The sequence below is a fragment of the Cynocephalus volans genome, chromosome 5 (genome assembly GCF_027409185.1).
Source record: "Cynocephalus volans isolate mCynVol1 chromosome 5, mCynVol1.pri, whole genome shotgun sequence".
Classification (NCBI taxonomy): Eukaryota; Metazoa; Chordata; class Mammalia; order Dermoptera; family Cynocephalidae; genus Cynocephalus; species Cynocephalus volans.
The window spans coordinates 156,372,200-156,385,108 of NC_084464.1; the positions used below are offsets into that span (position 1 = coordinate 156,372,200).

A 12,909-nucleotide genomic window follows, 5' to 3' on the forward strand; every position below is an offset into this window, starting at 1 on the left:
GTAGGATCCAGTTATTCATTTGTCCATCAGATATTTATTTGAACATAAATATTATCAAAATGTGACAATGAATTGATTGATGGAGACTCTAAAAAATACTGGCAAAGGATACGAGTTCCTTTAATATAAGTGTGTTAATGAGGGTTGGGTTCAGCTGTATGTAACTGAAAACTCAAATAAATGGCTCATACAAGATTAATGTTTACTTTTCATGTAGAAGGAGTCTGGAGGCAGCAGTCCCAAGCTGATTAGCTGGCTCCTTGGTCATCAGGTCCTGAGATTCCCATTTTTCTCTCTCTCCGTCTTTAGCATCAGAGTTCCTGAAGGTGCAAGACGACTGCGGGAGCTGCTCAGTCACACACGGCCAGGCAGGAAGAAGAGAGAGAGGGGATGGGCAAGAGGACTTACCTTCCAGCCCAGTTAGTTCCCCCGCCAACATCTACCTGACTTCCAGTTACCTTTCATCAGCCACTGAACTATAGGTGAGGCTGGGAATTGCATCTTTCGTATAGGAATTTTGCTGTCCCAAATAAAACTGAGGTTCTGTGGATAAGGAAGAAGGAGAGACTGGACATTGGGTGGATAGCTGGCAGTGTCTGCCTTGGTAAAGGGTGCACCTTCATGTAGGTGGGAGAAGCTCTGGTGCCTTCCTACCATGGCATCATGTCTGTGAAGACACCTGCTGCCACAGACACTGAACCCTTGTCCCCACTCAGCATGTGCACACTTCTCTGCAAGCCCTGTATACATTTGCACATCTTTTACAGTAGGCCCTTCTGGTTCCCAGAGCTATTCTGGAGACCTTAGGTGTGGGCTGCCTGCTTCTCAGATTCAAGTAACTGGTAACAAGCCTAATGCATCCCCGGGTGCTCCCTAGGAGAATGCATGGAGCAGAGGTCAGTTGCCAGAGGCAGATTCCCCGGGGTGGTATCCCTCAGACCACCCAGGCCTCAGGCCCATCTGCAGTCTTCCTGCAACTCACTCCTTGCTGAGGACTGTGCTCGGTGCTGGGGACATACACACAATTCGTGTGCTAGGTTAAAACTCCCCCCTCCCCCTGACCACTTAAATATAAATTACCTGTGGTACTTCAGAGACTCATTGCCAGTTTGTGTTAGGGATATTTTTAGGTTGACATTAGATCTTTTGTTTAGCCTTTCAGTGAGTACACTCAACATTTAGCATTCTTGGATTTAATAGTCAGGTCTTGAACTGTTTACCAGTGACCCCTGAAGGGCCATGATGGGCAGTTATTTGTAATTTGGCTGAAGCACTAATTACAGCCAGGCTGGGCTCTAGGGCTATTTCATAAGAACTAGATACTTACGGAGTAAATGGCTTGGGAAGTGAGCCTAGCCAGCCACCTAACATTTCAGCCTCAAGGGCTTTTGTTATCCTATACTTAATTTATAAACAGTAACCTCTTGAACTGCAGAAGACTTTGCTTCTTTGTGAAAAAAAAGGCAATTATTAGTGTTGAGGGGGTGAAAATTCTGAGAAAGTTATTAGCCAGAAAACAGAAGTTTTGGCTAAATAAAAGAACGGGCATTAAAGTTGGTAGAAGCTTGGGTCTGTAATGTGAATGAATTTATCAAAAAGAAAAAATTTAATAAAACTCTGCTTGTTGAATAAAATACGAAACTTCAGTGAAATTGAAGTGTGGGGATATGCACAGAGGACCCACTGCCTTGATGGAAGCACTGTTCAGGAGAAATCTGGAGCCTCTGCAAAGATGAAGTGACCAGTGGTGAAGACAGTGGTGGCGCTGCTGAAATGATCTTTAATGTGAAGAAAGATTGGTCTGATAATTCTGAGAATTAGTGTCATTTGAGAATTGGGAATTTATATACAGTATGTGTTGGTTTGTTGTCTTCTCAGATGTCCAGGATGTGCTTTATTTGCACATTAGTCATAAAAGTGGTTTATTACTCATTGGACTTATTAGTGTATTTAAAATTAAAACTCAAACCATTTTCTTTCCCCAGAAAATGTAACTTGTGTGGTAATAATATCGTACAGGTGTTGAGGGGGAGGGGCATGGTTGGCACCTGAATAAACATCACTGGATGGAAGATGCCCCTGCAAAGCTGCTCTGACATGCCCCTCATCCTACTAAATTTCCTTCCTTCAGTGGGCTAGGAAACATTTATTGTTGCTTTAAAGGATTTGAAAGCCAAGTGGTTTTCCAAAATAGTGCTGAAAGAGCCCTGCTGTTGAATGAAAATTGGGAGCATTGCATGTAGGTTATGGAAACCCTGTATTCCATGTGACCCTTTCTTCTGCAGGTCCATTGGGGATGCCCCAGAAATGTCCTTCCTTAAATAGAATGCCTTGAACTGTACCTCTGTCATCAAAAATGCAGCACCAGGGCAGCTACGAGGACTGGGGAGACTCTGTGCCTTTAAAACGACAAGTTACAAGTAATGAACAACATAGAAAAGTGTATATGAGGGGACTGATTTTATGTGGTTCCTTATGACAACACAAACAGGTCAAATTAATAGTGTACATTTGACAAGACACCACCTTTTACTTTATAAAGCGTGTTATCCTCTTCAGAGCGTCTTTACAAACATCATCTTTGATCTTTATAGTGTTCTAGGCAGAGCAGATAGTCTCTCCATTTCCGTGCTGGGTCACCTGGCCAGGACCTGGCAGGTCGACCAAAACCTGCCTTCTGATCCCTGGTCTGATCCTCTTCCCATTTCACTTTCCCACCCCTCCTTTTTAAAAAGACTTTTATTTGATGATAACTTCTTTACTTAGTTATTTAGAGCTTAGCCATCTCCCACAAAAGAGTTGAGGTAGCTTAAAAGTAATGCCTAGGGAAGAAATTACACTGATAGAAAATTTTGGCTCAGGTAAGGCTAATACTTGTTTTCTTCTTAAACTTTGAAAATGAGAGTAAGAGGAAAACTGTTTATTTGATTAAAATTAAATTTTACGTGTGTGCGCAGAGCTTCCTCTCAGTTCTTAGGTCACTGTGCAGCCCCCACATATTCAGCACATACAAGACCTTTGTGTTCCATTTCAGATTTATGATTGTGTGAATGGAGGAAGGAGTAAGAGGTGAGGAAGCCTGTGGTTACAGACACTTTAGCTTCCCTTTTTGGTATTATACCTATGTGTCATTCTTTGCTGTTCTTATGAGTTTAAGCATAAAAAAACCCCAAAATATTGCAGTACATTTGTAAAATAGGGAAAAAATCACCTATGGTCTCCACCATTATTGTAACTCTTAAGGACAACATTCTCTTGAATTCTCATATACGTTTTTATAGTTTTAATACCTTTGTATGCTTTTAAAATTTAACACAGAATAAGCATTTTTCATGTCTCTATGATTTTCATAATTACACTTTTTTGGGGGGGGGGGGGACGGTGCTACTGACCAGTACAGGGATCAAACCCCGGACCCTGGTGTTCTCAGCAACATGCTCTAACCAACTGAACTAACTGGCCAACCTTAAAAAATTTTTTTACTTTCTTTTTTTTTTAAAGGCTGGTCAAGTGAAGCAGTGGGAGCAGTGGCTTTATGCTGCCCAGGACCAGCCATTCCTTCAGGATTCTCTCCACTCTGCCCAGAACACTTTGTTGGCCATTGGTTACAGCACTTATGTTGTAGTAGTGAAGTTTACCCATTTTGCTTGTCTTCTTCCATGGTGCTGGGTGCTCCTCAGGACCAGAGACTGGGTTTTGCTAAGCTTGGTGTTGCTGGCACCTGGCCCCGTGCTGGGTCTGGGGTGGGCACTTTGTACACATGTCCTGCCTCAGTGTCCCCTTGGCTGCTTTCCTCATTTCACACTTCACTTTGGATCATTGCAGCTAAAATTAACACACATCTTCTATTGATTCTTTTTTTAAATTCTTCCCTAAGCTGCTTCCCTAAATTTCTTTAGGAATAAGGGGTAAGGGATTAATCCTTCCCTAAACTTCTTCCTGAAGTTCTGTATCCTTCACTGATAAAAATCACTCCCAAATTAGAGGAAAGATACTTCAGGCTCCATTGCACATTTTATTTTATTTTATTTATTTTTTAAAAGATGACCGGTAAGGGGATCTTAACCCTTGACTTGGTGTTGTCAGCACACACTCTCCAAGTGAGCTAACCGGCCATCCCTATGTAGGGATCCAAACCCGTGGCTTTGGTGTTGTCAGCACCACACTCTCCCGAGTGAGCCACGGGCTGGCCCTCCATTGCACATTTTAAATGTGGCAACTTTCAAACCTGCCTTCGCTTTTGTCTCAGAGTTTAGATAGCAATCTAGTGTAAATATATACTGTAATTAGTCTATCTAATATCAGCAGTTTTGCCAGTAGTCTCTGCTCTGTCCTGTTTTGTTTGTTTCATTATCAACTGTTGCTCATCATGTTGTAATAATGAAGGCATTTAAAGACCTAGTCAGGTGGGTAGCTATTTTGGTCCAGCTTCCTCACATTGTGTCATGACTCATTGATGAGGAGGAAGGGCACAGAAACATGTAACTCACACAGGCTTTGTCTCCTGTAGCTCAGAGGGCGTCCTTTTTTTTTTTTTTCCACTTTAGAAATTTTGAAAGAGTAGCTTTTTTTGTTGTTGTTGTTTTGTTTTTGTTTTTGAAAGAGTAGCTTTTATTTAGGTGTAACTATCCTCCTAAAGTAATATAAATTGTTCTGAAAAGTTAGATTTTAAAGTGACAAAGCGCTGAGAATGAATCTGTGCATGGGGATACTTATTGAAATGCTACATTTGAAAATCTGTAGCATTTGCTTCAGGTGAGACAAAGGGTGTGTGCAAGGGATAGGAGTGGGCAAGTCATTGAAAGGACATAATGGAGAACCTGTGCTGTGGAGGCTTTAAAAGCATTTACAGAAAAAGTTGAGATTTTTTAACTTCTAAATTAGAATTTAGGAGTGAATTTAGGAGTAAGGGATTGAGTACCAAGAAATTAGTTCCACAGCTGCTGATCATATGCTTTTGCTAAGTCAGATGTGGATACTGTCCTCAGGGAGGTGATAATTTGGTAAGGGAGAAAGCCTTATCCACTAGATTTTAATTCAAGGTGCCAACTGTCATATGATACAATGGCAGATGTGCTTCAAGCATCCAGAAGTAGAGTTTTTGAGTTGGTAGTTACCAGTGGTCACCAATGTTTTTACCATCAGGTTCTCCTTTTTATTATTTTTTTCTCTCCTTCCCCCCTATGACTGTGATCTTATTGATAGCTAGGAATTTTTGTTCAGTGCAAGATAATGGTATTCATAGCTCACATTTGTTCAGTACTTAATTGTATGCTTAATGATGAGCTCCGCAGGGAGAGGATGGAGATGGAGGAGAAGAGGATCTGGTAGTGAGCCTCAGAGAACCCCAACATCCCAGGTTCCGTCAAGGTAGAGGAGCCAGCAGAGGAGACTGAGAAAGAAGAGGAAGGAAGAAACCAACAGAGAGCTCCTGCTGAGAGCTTACGAAGATTAACTCATTTAAAACCCTCAACAGCTCTCTGAGATAGCTTTTGTCATAATCCCCATTTTACAGATCGGGAAACTGAGACCTTGAGTGGTTAAATAACATAGCTCCAGTCATGCAGGAAGTAGTGAGTGATGGAGCCAGGATTTGAAATCAGGCCGTCAGCCTCCAGAGTCCCTCTTCTTAACCGCTGCTGCTTCCCAAATGTATAGAGTCAGTCAGAAACAAAGAAATGTAACAATTTAGTTTGTGTAACTTTACCATATTAGATGCATTGTTCTCAGTACATATTTTATCCTCAACCATAGCTGAAGGTTGAAGAAATGATCAGTAAATGTTTTAAATACTGAAAAAGAGCTTATGGACTTTGATTATTTGGTTTGTAGTCACTTAGGGAACTCCTGACCTGGCTTTGGGAATCTGGTCCAACACTGTCGTTTTTACCTGTGGAGAATATGCAGGCCCTTGTTGTTCGGGGACTTACCTGAGACCTCACCGGAGCTTGGACCTGGTTCTTTTGACTCCAGAGTCAGTTTTTTTTCCAGTGCTTTATGATGCCATGGAATGCATGTTCTTTGTATAGACAGTGTTGTAAATGACAGGTATAGTTGGAATGAGTACATAAGATGCTAAAAATGACCTCATCAAGATCACAAATCACCTTCAGGTAGCCACGTGCAATGTCTTTATCCAACTGGACCTCTCAGCAGGCCCTCTCCTCGCTCAGCTGTTAGAACTCCTCTCTCTTGGTTTTCCTCCTCCCTCTTGGCTCTTCCTTTTCAGTCTCCCCTGCTGGTTTGTCCACCTTTACCTGACTTGGGATGTTGGGGCTCCATAAGTTTCACCACTACATGAACCTCTCCTCTTCTCCTCCATCTTCATCCTCTTCCTCTCTGAGCTCACCATTTTTTGTGGTTAACTCATCTTTATGTCCATGACTCTTAAGTCAGTATCTCTATTCCAGACTTCCTCTGAGGTTCAGATTCAAGTGTCCAGCTACTTACTTGATCCTGCCACTTGGATGTCTCCCAGATGTTACAAACTTATGTCGAGTGGAACCTATTCCATAGGCCCTCTGGATCTGTTCATAGCCACCACCCTGCCACTGTCCCATTCTTTGTCTGCTCAGTTCTTGTTCTTGCCACCACCAACTGGGAATTATTCATAGTAAGAATAATAGCTAACGTTTATTGAGAATTTATTATGTACCAGGCACTGCCTTAAAAGTATTACATGAAGTAATGCAAATAATCTATTTAGTTCTAACAGTAGTACTATGGTAATAATAGTAATGGTAATAGCAATATGCGAGTACTTCAGAAAGTTCAAAGAAACATTGTATTATCTTCTAATTCTGTTTTTCCACGAATGTTTTTGAAACACTCTTGTAGATTACATAGCTCCTAGTATATACCAGGAACTGTTTTAGGCATGTTATCGATACTAACTCATTGAATTTTCACGAGTTGATGAGGTAGGTACTATTATTATCCCTAATGGACCTGAAGCACAGAGAGATCAAGTTACTTGCTCAAGGTCCCTCAGCTGGTGGTGGAGCTCAGAAAACAGTCCTGGCAGAGACTGAGTGTGACCATTACTGTGTTACTGTGGTTATGCACATTTTACAGACAAAGCGGTGATCCCTCCGTTTCCTCTCCCACACTAGTTCATCAGAAGTTCTGTTGATTCCAACTCCAAAACATATCTCCAGGCTGCTCTCTTCTCCCTCTCTCTAGTGAGCATCTTGATTCAGGCCACCATCGGCTCTCCCTGATCACTGCAGCAGCTTCCTGCCTGGGCTTTTACTCTGTTCTTTCTCACATCTCTTCCACATAGCAGCAATACTGTCCTGAAGTGAAAACCAGAACATTTCGGTACACTCCTTAAAACTATGCAGTGGCTTTCCACTGCACTCAGAATAAAATATAAGCTCCTTTCTGTGGACTGCAAGACCCCTCCTAAGCTCCTTCACTACTGCTCCCCCTACCTCCTGGTATTCTTCCATATGTGCCAAAGTCTTTCTTGCCTCATAAATAAAATGCTTTTTATTTATCTGTTCCTTTTTGTTGTTCTCCCCATTAGGATATATGCTCCCTGAGGGCTAAAGCTCAATAAATGCTGAAAGAAATAAGAACAGGTTAAATTTTAGACTGCATTAGAAACCTAACTTTTTCCAGTTGGGAAATGAATTCTGAGTTCCAAAAGAGCTGAATCTTATGTAGACTGGAACACAACCCCTCAGTAAGTTGTGGAATGCTTGTACAGTTCTGCCACTTTCTGGAACCCACAGGCCACTGGGTCCCAGGACATTTGCAACTGCATTTGAGATGTAGAGTGTGCAGTTCACACATACTTTCCAAATTGGAGCACATTCTCTCTTACGGAGGGGGAGTAATGACTGTAATAAACCAGAGAGACCTTTCTTCTAAAGTAACAAAAGCAACGTGTTGTTGCTTTACTCTTGGACCTATCCATCTTCCTCGTGTGTCACACTTCCTGTCACGAGACCGCTACTGCCTAACCTATGGCAATTTTGACATGGATGGTGGAAGGAAGCTGGTCAGGGGAGCTTGCATGCATGGGGAGGCGCTGAGCCTGTAAGTGTTTGGCCACGTCCCTGCCGTCCCTGCCTATGAAAGCCGTTGGAAAGGTGACCTTCAAAGCCCCAGTCAGACTCTCACCTGTTCCAATTCTCCTGTCATTGATTTGCAAATTGAGCACGTAGTCTAGCCATCTGTACCATCACAGTTGTGACTTACTTAAGCTCTCTCAATGCCCACCCTAGCCCACTGCAGCTCTATGTCACTGTCCCTAGGTATTCTTCTGAAACCACCTTGATGTACAGCTACTTTAATGGCAAGTTCTTTTATTTTCTTCAGTAACCAAACCTCTCAGAAAATGTCCAAGAAAATGTGTTTTATGAGAATTCCTGTAGTAAGCAAAATTATAGAATTTGGGCTAATATTAGTAAACAGGCAATAACTGTTAGCAAATTAATTAAGATCTTGTTTGTAGTTCCATTGTGGAGGAGGACAGTAAATTATCAGCTTATTTAAGACCCTGTGACTTCTAAAGAAGTGTTATTCTGTGAAAGTATTGAGTGAGGCTGGGCCCCTGCTATGAGATGTAGGAGTGTGCAGTTCACACATACTTTCCAAATTGGAGCACATTCTCTCTTACCGAGCGGGAGTAATGACTGTAATAAACCAGAGAGACCTTTCCTTTAAAGCAACAAAAACTGTGTTCTTAGTTGACAATGGAAGGGTAAACATGACCCTAATTAGTAACTGCTTCAGCTGTTCTCTGGTATTGAGCTCATAATTTATACAGGTAACAGCAAATCAGTGTAGGTTGTCCTAGCCTGGTACAGGCTATGCCATTAGATCCCTTCCCCCAGCGCTATCTTTTTTTGAAATAATTGGAAAATAATGGATGCAAAGCAGCACTTTCTTCTCCACAAACCTACTGAGCTCTTTCTATTATGCAAATAGAGAGCACCTAAGTTATTAGAATCCACAGATGTTTGTTTGCCTAGTTTCTCAGGGTCTTGAATGTCACCTGTAATGATCCCTCAGTCCGAGAGGTCAGGGTAATGAGATCTTCTTGTGGATGTTAAAGAGTATCAGAGAAGGTGCTGTTGGTGTTACAGCCCAAGTACATCGTGGGCCAAAGTGACTTTTGTAGACTAGCCTGTGTAGCAGTGGTAATGTTTAGGACATTATTTTTAGAAATATTTATTCAGAGTTCTGAACACCCAATTACAGAAAGACTTTGAGAACATAGTCTGTGGATTAATTGGGGAAGTTTATATTAGGGCCACCAGAAGCAAGAATTGGCAGCAGCAACAACTCCTCTTCCTCCTTTTCTTCCCCCTCTCCCCTCCCCTTCCCCTCCTCCTCCTCTTTTCCTCCTCTTCTCCCCCCTCTCCCCCCCGTTGCTTTTTCAGCTGCTGGGATAACTCAGTGTGGGTTGTATAGATAGGTATCTTGTTTCCAGTGTCATACTAGGTTTGGTTACTCTGACTTTCTGGTGGCCTGGAGAGCAACTTTTGGCTTTTGTATGGAAGCTCTTGCTCTGCATCTTACATACCAGATCTTAATACTGGGACACCTTGGGATGATTCTCAGGTTGTAGAGCATTCACTTCAGTGATAGAGATATCCTAAATCTACTCCTTCCTGCAATGGTCCCAGGTAGGCTGGTCCCAGAAATATCCCTTCTTTTTCTGGCAGCAGTAATCTTTGTGGTCTTTCTGGATGATCTCAAGCTTGGCTGGAGGCAGCTCTGTTTTCTTCACTCAGAGACCATCCTATCAACCCCCATTGCCTGATCCCTGGACTTCTCTTTACTTCCTGTGATATTGTGGCCCTTACTGTACCAGAGCCCAAACTCTGGTTTGTGTGGAGCACTCTCAGTGGAAGGCGGAGGTGGATGTGGGCTTTCTTCCTGTTGTTCTAAATTCATCATTACAAGCATGGAGTAACAGATCTTTAAGTGATCTTAACTCTGCTGCTTGTCAATCAAGTGGACTATGCTCTATTTGCTTTAGATGAAATATTGGGGGAAGGGTAGGGTCTTTGTTTTCATAGCTCCTTTGAGACTCCTAAAGATATCCAATGTGTTCTGTGTAGTACAGTGAGCCGTGTTGACAGTAGAGCTTCATAAAGAAAGAACAAGTCTAGCACTGTATCTTTCCCTTCAGTTGTTTTCATATAGTGCATTTGGGAGTGTTTAGAGGAGAAATGCAGAACATTGTTGTTTTGGTTATGTGCAAAATGACCCAGCACTTTTCAAAAGATGTTTTTATTAGAACTAAAAGTTTGTCTTTATGCTTGTGTTGATTAAATAGGTTGAAATGCTTAATTTCGAATACATATGCTTAGATCTTTCTGAGAAAAAAAAATGGAATATTCGGAGAAAGGTTGGTAGACTAGTACAAAGTTACATTTACATAGGAAGAATAAGTTCTGGTGCTCTAGGATGACAATGGCTAATAATATTGTATAGTGTATTTCAAGATAGTCAGAAAAGAGGGTATTGAATGTTATAACCAAAAATAAGTGATGGATGTTTAGGTGATAGATATGCTAACTATTCTGATTAGATCATTATACAATATATGCATGTACCGAAACATCAAATTGTATCACATGTACAATGAAAAAAATAAAAATAAAAAAGGAATGTTACTTGGATAATACTTTTTGTCTGATTTAATTTGAGAACAGTTTTTTATCATAGGTTTAGAAGAGCAGTTGCTTTGACAGTAGTGCAATTTTTTTTTCTTGATCATTTTACCTGTTTTATTATTTTGTTTTTTAATACATGCCAGCAAGTATTTTTTTATTTGATCCAGATATTTTCCCCTGTAAACATCTAATTGAATAAATAATCCTGGAGGGCCTATTATAGGTAAGTCACCATGGGAGGACTGGTGAGAGTGACGAAATTCAGAGGTAAGTCACAATCTCTGCAATTAGGGAGCTTAGCTGAGTGTACTTAGACTTCCTTTACACAGACTCCATGCAGGTCCAGAACACTAGCCAAAGTTCTTGATAATGTAGAACGATTAATAATTGTTCAGAAGTTAAATTGTATATGTTCTCTACCATGTAGTTTAAACTTTTAAAAGGTGCTGTTAAATTTATACATAAACTGCTTTAGTCCTTATCCATGATTTTAGCTCAATATGATAGAAAGAAAATATATTCTTTTTCCTTGACTGCTATATTCTGATCTTAATGTCATGGGAAGATAAAAATATTGTGTTTGGTACTAATATGTTTAGAAAATACTTTGTAGCCTAAGTTTATCATATCTGTATCATTCATGAGGAAGGTCTTTAACATATGGCTTAAATGGTACAAACGTTAATTTCAAATGACTTCATTTGTGTTTAATTTCAGATAATTATGTTTAATAAAAAGAGAGGAGGAAAAAAAAAAGAAAGAAAGAAAACAGAGAATCTCCCTTTTCCAGGCCATTCATTTGACAGTAGCATAACTGGGAAAGTGTCCTTGGGCTCGCTCCTCCTCCTCCTCCTGTGTTTTTACTGAAATATACAACAGACCTATTCATCCTCTTCCAAGAAGTGCTCAAAGCAGCAGACAGCTGTGAACACTTTATACTTGCCTGGCTTGTGATTCAGTGTGTGAACCTCTGCGGGAACAGTCATTCCCCAGACTAGAAGGCTGTTATTTCAGAATGACATGGTGAAATGAGGCGATGCTTATTATGACCAGGCTTCATGTGAGGCATTAACCATCATCAGATGCATCGTGGTAGATGGAAGGGTTTGACTTTCTCAGTAACTGGGGAGTCAAAATTGACAATTCACTAAGCAAGACAATCACATAGTTCTCCTATATTTTGGCTTTATTTTCTTTATTTATCAACTCGAATGTTGTTTGTTGGGAGTTGGGCCTCAGCGTGAATCTTAATTAGAAACGTAGTATAGTATTAATCATATTATAGTAGCAAGACCAAAGTAATACGAATGCATTTAAAGAAAGGAAATCTTATACATTATAAAATGAATAATTGAAGCCATGCCAAACGCATGATACTGTGCTTTTACGCCACTGTATCTTTTTCTATTGCTTTTTTACTGTTTCAACTGATCATTTATTACCTTTTCCTCTCTGGTTCAAGTCATCTCTTCTTCATTTTTCTTTACCAGGAATCCATTTTCTTAGCTTTTTGAAACAAGTGGCTGCCTGAATAGAGATTTTATTTATTATGAAGATTGATGTCTTATAGAAATTCCTGAGAGAAATTAAAAACTGCTTCATGCCAAAGGAAAAAACTGGTCAGGAGGAGTCTCTGTATAATTTGATTTCCACCTTAAATGAAGCCCTGCCTCTGTGCCTGTGTAGCTTGAAAACTGTTGGTTGTGGGGACAAAGCAGAAAACCTAGCTTTCCTTATGGAGGTAACCATAGTTGGGTGGATAATTGAAGATATGATTTTGTATTTGAGGCCCTAAGCCATCTTTAGGTTTGCATAGGTCAGTCTTACATTCTAGTGATATTTGAAAGGTGCACTTTTATCTTGAAGTACACATTTTAACAGTTTAAATTGGGAGAGAGAAACTCTGCCATTTGTCACCTGCCTTAGAAAGTCAAGTCTGTTTTATTCATAGTTTCCCCACTGCTCAGCACAGTGCCTGGGATGTTTGGCACTCAGATGTTTGTCCAATGAATGAGTAGATGGATGGGTAAATAAATTTAGGTGGTCTTTATTTTTTTTAATACAGTATCTTATTTAAAAATAAGTAAATAGTAGGTATCTTATATTAAATCTGAGAAAAAATAGCCTTTTATAGCTTTTGTGCACTTTTTGAGCACTTTTGAGCAAGTGACTGGGGATGGGGGGACTAGATTATCAGATGGGAACACGTTGAGTTGCCTAACCTTGAGAGTGTTCTGGGAAGGATATTCAAAAAGGCAGAAGGGGAAAGAAACAG

The 12,909-nt window shown here is 40.5% G+C and overlaps 1 protein-coding gene across 10 annotated transcripts in view; it reads left to right on the forward strand.

The window, feature by feature from the left end:
• Positions 1-12,909, forward strand: part of TULP4 (TUB like protein 4) — a 246,577-nt gene that overhangs the window by 18,727 nt on the left and 214,941 nt on the right. For 4 of the 10 annotated variants that reach the window (XM_063097967.1, XM_063097964.1, XM_063097965.1 and 1 more), the window contains exon 2: positions 310-482. The exons of 3 other annotated variants lie outside the window; for them this stretch is intronic. The gene's annotated coding sequence lies outside the window, so the exon portion shown is untranslated. Of the gene's footprint in view, positions 1-309; positions 483-9,601; positions 9,639-10,801; positions 10,858-12,909 lie in introns of those variants that run through there. 3 more of the 10 variants (XM_063097969.1, XM_063097971.1, XM_063097974.1) reach the window with 3 other exon arrangements.